Genomic DNA, 7,500 nt, shown 5'->3' with positions numbered 1-7,500 from the left:
GAAGAGAGGGGAGAGAGAGAGAGGATGGAAGAGAGTAAAGTGGGTCCATTCGTCTCAAACACGGTTGCCCCTCCATGTCCATTCAGGAGGAAGAGTGGTCGGGTGGGAGGAAGGAGAGGAGAGGAGAGGAGAGGAGAGGAGACGAAGGGAGAGGAGAAAAGAAGAGAAGAGATAAGAAGAGAAGAGAAATAAAGTAAAGAAAGGAGAAACGCAGAGGAGAGGAAAGAAGAGGAGAGGAGAGGAGAGGAGAGGAGAGAAGAGGGGACGATGGGAAGGGAAAGAAGAGAAGGGAAAAGAAAAAAAAAGCAAGGAGAGGAGGGAATTGAAGAGGAATGAAGGAAAAGTGGGAAGAAAAGAGAGGAAATGTGGAGAGAAGAAAAAATGAGACAGGAAAAAGAAAAGGGAAGGCAAGGGAAGGGAAGGGAAGAGCAGCGGTCATGGGGAAAAAACCTGAAAATTACAAAAGAAAGAAAGAGAGAGAAGAGCGAATAAAGGGGAACAGAGAAAAAAAAACAGAAACGAAGAAAAACGCAAAATCACTTGAATAAGTTAAAAAGATAAAGAGCAGACAGGATGAAAGAGGATAATGAGTAAGAGGAAAGAAAGAGGAGAGGAGGAAGAAGACATAATGAAGCAGACTGGAGAAACACATAGAACAGGAAACAGATCGTGAAACAAAGAGAGGTGGAGAGTCGGAGATGAAGTGAGGAGGAACTGAAGTGGACGGAAAAGAGGATTTGGAAAGGTGGAAGGGGACACGGAATGGCAAAATCTTAAACTCGGCCTCTAAATACCCTAAAATCCTTTAAGTCTAGAACAGGTATTTCTTGGTAAGCAGATGAAATGCATAATAACACTAACATTAATTTCAACTCTAGAATATAAACTGGAGAGGCACAAGAACGTGGAATAGGAGAGTAAAAGTACATAAACAAATTTAAGAATAAACCAAAGCCCTTGCATAAGAAAGAAACATGAAACCTACTAATTAAAACAGAGACCAAACAGAAGCAGCAGAATAATAATAATTAAAAAAAAAAAACTTTAACACGAAGAAAAATGGACATATAAAAAAATTCACCCCCCCCCAAAAAAAAAAAAACGCGATATGAAGAAACTTTGGGAATGAAAATAAAAGAACATCACAGAAGAGACGACACAGGAAAAAGTCAAATGTTTGCTTCAAGACACTACGACGAAAAAAAAAGAACATCAAACAGGTAATCAGAGAAGCAAAGGAATTTCACACAAGTTTATACAGCAGTAATGTCGTGATCAAAAAGTTGGTCTAGAGGAAAGAAATAGTGACACAGAAATTCTCACTGTTATGCTAAAGGTTTTGGTAAAAGTTGAATAAGAAGAGTAAGAAAATGACTACCCAGAGAGAAGGTAATAGCAAGAAAGATTATGCTTCTGGAGAGAGAACGAAAGTTGATGAGGAAGATGGCGAGAAGGAAAAAAAATCATGTAAAAAGGCGGAAAGAACTGAAATTAGACAATACATGGGGAATAAAGAAGGGGAAGAAAAGAGAAGGAAGTTAAGGAAAGAAAGGAAAAGCGAGACAGAAAGACGGGGAGTCATAGAGAAAAATGAAGGCTGACAAGAAGAGGGAAACAGAAAAGAGCAAAGCCGAAAAAGGTGAGGAAGAAAGAAAAATAAGGAGAAAATACTGATACGAACAACAAGATGAGGAGGAGGAGGAGGAGGAGGAGGAGGAGAAAAGCAAGTATAAAGATAAACCAGGCTGAAAGAACAAAGGTAAAAGCCGAGAAAAAGAGGAGGAGGAGGAGGGAAGAAATATGAGACGGAAATGACGAAGGATGAAACAATAACGTAAAAGGAAGAGGCAGAAAACAGAGAAAAATAAGAGGGAAAGAACTAAATGAAGAAGGAAAATGACAAGGAAGGTGAGAGAGAGAGAGAGAGAGAGAGAGAGAGAGAGAGAGAGAGAAAGAGAGAGAGAGAGAGAGAGTGTATCTTTCACTAGAGATGTCTTCTTTCATGCCTTTAATAGAAATAACTCTAATCAGTACGTAAATTTTCCTAACAGCTTCGTCATTAAGTTTTAAAGGGTTGTAATGAAAGTCTTTTGACCTAATTCTAACCATTATGTGCCGCTGTATTACCTAAGAGAGAGAGAGAGAGAGAGAGAGAGAGACGCCGAGGCAAATTTAAGGGCGTCTGCGGATGAGATGAAGAATGACAAGAGAGAAGATAAGATAAGAAGAGGAAGAAGATACGGAACAGATAAAAAAAAAAAGAGGACGAGAAGAAGAGGAAACTACAGAAGCACGTAAGAAGAGTAAAGAAAAAGAGGAAAGAAAAGTTACAGGATGAGATGAAGGAAAGTGGCAGCGGAAAAAAGAATAATAAAGGTGAAAGGGAAGACAAGGAGTTACAGCATATTAAAGAAAATGAATAAAGAAAAAAAGAGAGAAAACGACCTGGAAAAAAGTAATAAAATGAATGAAGAGGAAAGGGAATGAAGAGAAAAGTAAAGGATACAAAATAATGGATGAAGAGAAAAAGAGAGCAATGGCGAAGATTTGAAAGAGAATGAAAAGAGAAGAAAAAAAGAGAAAAATGTCTAAAGACTGAAGGAAAAGAGTGGGAAAAAGTCTAAGGAAACCTGTAAAGAATATAGGACACTGAAGGAAGTGGGAGAGAGAGAGAGAGAGAGAGTAGGGCTTGGGGAGGGAGGAATGGAGGGAAGTGAAGGAGAAGTGGTCGGTTAGAGTCAAACACACCAACTTTGGGCAAGGAGAAAAGTTTGAGAGGCTGGGAGGTATGGAGGAAGGAGAGGAAGCGGAGGGAGGAAAGAAGACAGGAAGGAAGGAAGGAAGAGGAAGGAAGGAGGAAGGAAGGAAGGAAGGAAGGAAGGACAGAAGGAAGGAAGGAAGGACAGAAGGAAGGAAGGAAGGAAGGACAGAAGGAAGGAAGGAAGGAAAGAAGGAGGGATAGATGGATGGATGGATGGACGGATGGATGGATGGAAGATAGGAAGGGATTGAATGAAGGAAGATGGGTGGATGGATGGAAGGAAGGTACAAATTGAGAACAAGAGATGCGAGGGAAGGAAGGGAAGGAGAAAGAAGGGAAGGAAAAGAGATGGTGGGAATAAAGGAAAGGAAGGAAAGAAGAGAATAAGAATGGAAGGTGGGGAGGGAAGGCAGAGAGAGAAGGAAGCAAAGAGGTAGACAAGATGAGAAGAAGTAGGAAAGGGAGAAGGAAGGGAGGAAGGGAAATAAGAAAGAATATATATCAGGAAGGAAGGGACAAAAAGGAATGAATGAATAGATAAGGAGGGAAGGAAGGAGGAAGGAAGAACGAGACAAGGATGGAAGGAAGGAAGGAAGGAAGGCGGAAGAGAAAGAGGGAGGAAGGAAGGAAGACAGGAGAGAAGGAGGAAGGAAGGAAGGAAGACAGGAGAGAAGAAGGAGGGAAGAAAAAGAATGGAAAAGAAGGAAGAAGGAAGAAAGTGAGAGGGAAGGAAGGAAGGAAGGAAGGAGGGAGGAAGGGAGGGAAAAAACCTGCCTGATAAGAAAAGTAGAGGGAAGGAGGGATGTGAGATAAGACGGTGGGTAGATAAATGGTTAAGTAGATGGGTGGGTAGGTAAGTAGGTTAAGTGGGTAGTAGGTAGGCAGGTAAGTGGGTGGGTAGATAGGTAGGTGGGAAAGTAGGTGGGTATGTGAGTAGGTAGGCAGGCTAACAGATATAGGTAAGCAGAAAGGTATTTAGGTAGTATAGGTTAATTCATAGGTAAGTAGTTTAGGATGTATGTCGGTAGTATGTCAGGTAGGTGGGTAGGTAGGTAGGTCAGTAGGTAAGTAATTGCATAAGATGGAAAGAAAATGACAGGAAAGTTAGGTCAGGGCAAAATAATGATACACACACACACACACACACATACAAACACACACACACACACACACACACACACACACACACACACACACACACACACACACACACACACACACACACACACACACACACACACCATACAAAGACATTCCATCCTAATTAAAACCAACAGATGCAATATTTACCAGCCAATTACTAACACAATCCAATTCTTTGATTCTCATCCTCATTCTCCCTCTCCATGATTTTTTTTTCCCTCAGCTTTTCAGATCTTTTCTTTAGTTTCAGTTTCGCTCGCTCATTCACCCTTACTCATACTTTTCCTTTTTTTTTTTTTTTTTTTTCCCTTCAGTCATTCGTTCTCTCTTTTCTTTGTCATTCATTCTTTCCCTCACCCAGTTACCCCTATTTTGTCACTTCGCATCATTCTCATATTTCTCTCTTTCTTTCTTTCTTTATTTATTTACTTATGTTTTTTTTTATTCATGCCAGTTATCAATCTTTCACATCATTTCACCTTTGCCTTTCATAGTGCACCCACACCTCCATTACATTTCTAACCCCCTACACCCAAGAACTCCATCACAACTACACTCACAAAATACCCACACCTTAACTTACAATGTCATCCACGTTTATATACACCTTCATTCAAGAGCTTAGTCAAAGTCCATCTACTCCTTCCGGCACATCTATACATGACATACTACACTTCATCCACTTCATTCACTTACATAATCTACCTTCTTCATTCACTAACCTAATCTTCCTTCTTCATTCACTTTACATAATCTACCTTCTTCATTCACTTACAATCTACCGTCTTCATTCACTTTACATACTCTACCTTCTTCATTCACTAATATAATCTACCTTCGCTCAAAAATTTAATCAAAATCCACCTTCTTCCCCAAGGACATCCACACCTAACATCACATGACACCCACACTGCCACCCACCTACGTCATCCGATTCCTTAAACATCTTCAGCCGGCAACTTAGTCAAACTCCAACCTCTTCCTCCACCACATCCACACCCAGCATACGCCACTTTATCCACACTGTGTCCCACTTTCTCCATCCACCTCCATAAGAACTTCGTCAAAAATCCACTTACTCCCTAAATTACAACTACACTTAATATTCTCCGTATCACCATCTCAAAGACCTGTACAGTTTACTTAGATGCGAGTTCGATCATGCACCAAGAAAACAGCCAAGATCCATCAACGTCTTCCGAGGACATTGCTTTCTCGATCACGGGCATTTTTCTCTTGCAGGAAGGGAATCATGGAAGGCATTTGGATTCCGTCCCTACCCTCTTCCTTCCTGCGCAAGAAATTTATAACCTGAGAAAGGGAGGCAAAAGTCCTCTGAAGACGAAAGATTAGTTTTTATTCTTATTTTCTGTACATACACACACAGTCCCATCATGCTCCATCATCATCATCATCATCATCATCATCATCATCTCCAGCATCTGTGGATTCTCGAAGCATATACCGTAGTCTAGAGAAAGGAATCCCCTAAAACCGCAAGATTAGCTAATTTTTGTACATACTCGCTCACTCATAATTCTCCCTCATCATCACTATCATCATCTGTTTCCTCTAGCGTCCACGGATTCATGAAACGTATAATCTAGAAGAAAATCCTCTCAAGACAAGATTAGTGATTTTTCTTTAATTTTGTTGTATATACACAGGCAGCCATAATTCCTACCTTCCTTCCTTCTTCTTCGTCGTCGTCATCATCACCATCATCACCTCTGCATTCTCAAGCATCCACGGACTCCTCTCAGATAAACTCTTCGAAAACACACAAGTCCGTCCCATTATAGAGTCCCTCACTATTTTTTTTTTTTTCTGAAGTTTTCCTCTCTCGAGTCGCAAGGATTCGTTGACGCGAACGTGACGGCATCAGTTTACGAGTCACTCTTACATTCAGCGGGTCCATTTGCAGGGAAAGGAAGGACGGAAGGGACCCAGAGAGGCAAGTTTCTGAGATGGAGGGTCTTTGCAGGGACGGGGGGGGGGTCTTTGGAGGTCTTTGCACGTCCTTCTGCTTGTGCATGCTAAGTGGGAGCCCCCCCTCTCTCTCGAATTTGCATCTGTTGAAAAGCTTGTTATTGCATGCGCCTTGAGTGGGCCAATTATGCATGTCAAGGCGGTGTTTTGGCTCCTTCAAGACACGGAATTTTTCAAAGTTTTTGTCTCCTCCTCGCTGAGTGGCCTGCTGTCGGTTGCCTTGTTTACTTATGCTTGATGAGTGGCCGCCGCTTGTCAGTGTTGCCATATTTATGATGCTTAGAAGATTTAGAGTATATACTGTATGTAGCTCATGTAGTAAAAGCATGCACAAATAAGGTGACATCTTTATCAGTGTATTCTTGCGATTTCCAGACAACTATATTTGAATGTGAAAAGGCCTCTCTCATGGAAGGGGCTAAGGAAAGCTATATCAAACTCAATCACTTCGAAAATTATATCTTTCGGGGATTAAAATTGTTTGGCGATGGCAAGAATAAAATAAAAGTTACGTCATCGGGCGAAAAAGGTTTGACAGTAATGACCTGTAGCCTTTTACAAGTTCAGGAGTCAAGTTTCTCATTATTTAATTATAATCCCATCCTGTCATTCACCTACCCCTTTACTTACATGGAAAAAATTATACCTTCCTCTTCCAACACGGTGTCTTTATTCATCTTCACATTATTCATTCCCTAGAACCCTCTTTTCTCTTCAGCCTTTTATTTATCTAGTTCCTTTTTCCTTCGTTCATTTTCCTTACCATTTTTCTGTTAAATTTTTATCCTAATGTTTCTTCCATATTCGTCTTCCCACCCTTCTCTCTCATCATCAGTCCCTATTTCTATGCTCCATCCTTACATCCATTTATGTATTTCTTCGATAATAAATTCATCCATCCATTTTATATCTATTAATCAGTTTCTTCCCTCTATCCATCCTTATATCCATTAACCTTTTTCCTTTTACCTACCTCCATCCATCCTTACATCTACTTATCTCCTCCTTCTATACGTCCATCCATCCTTAGATCCATTTACCTATGTCTTCCAATTCTTCCTTCATCCATTCTTACATTTACTTATCCTCCTCTCCCCTTTAAATCCGTTCGTCTTTAAGGCTTTGTTTATCTCTGTCTTCCTTTAAGCTTCCATTCCTCTATCTCTCCAACTCAAGGATGGATGCTGTTGTTTACCTTTACCTGTGATTTCACCTGACAGCATCTAAGCACCTGGATAACTTCGACCATACCCTCTTCAACCCTCACTTCTTCCTCCTGCCCTCTCCTCATCTCCTTCCCCCACTATCCCCATCTCCTTTTCTCCCTCTCTACATCTTCTTCCTCCTCTCCCTGTCTCCTTCCCTCCCTCTCCTCATCTTCTACCCTCCCTCACCCACATCCTTCCCTCCCTCTCCCCACATCCTATCCTCCCTCTCCCCATCTTCCTCCCACCCTCTCCCACTTCCTTCCGTTCCTCTCCCCAAACCTCTCGCGTCCTCTCCCAACATCCTTTCCTCCCTCTCCCCATCTCCTTCCCTCCCTCTCCCTACTTCCTTTCCTCCCTCTCCCCACTTCCATTCCTCCCTCATCTACATCCTTCCCCCCT

At 41.5% G+C, this 7,500-nt stretch overlaps 1 protein-coding gene across 1 annotated transcript in view; it reads left to right on the top strand.

Annotated features, from left to right (window-relative positions):
- Nucleotides 1-7,500, top strand: part of LOC145406784 (metabotropic glutamate receptor 8-like) — a 315,468-nt gene that overhangs the window by 261,774 nt on the left and 46,194 nt on the right. The window lies entirely within an intron of this gene.

This window comes from Coenobita brevimanus, chromosome 71 (assembly GCF_032717465.1).
Source record: "Coenobita brevimanus isolate Jiangsu-jjx chromosome 71, ASM3271746v2, whole genome shotgun sequence".
Classification (NCBI taxonomy): domain Eukaryota; kingdom Metazoa; phylum Arthropoda; class Malacostraca; order Decapoda; family Coenobitidae; genus Coenobita; species Coenobita brevimanus.
This window is presented reverse-complemented; position numbering and strand designations above follow the sequence as displayed.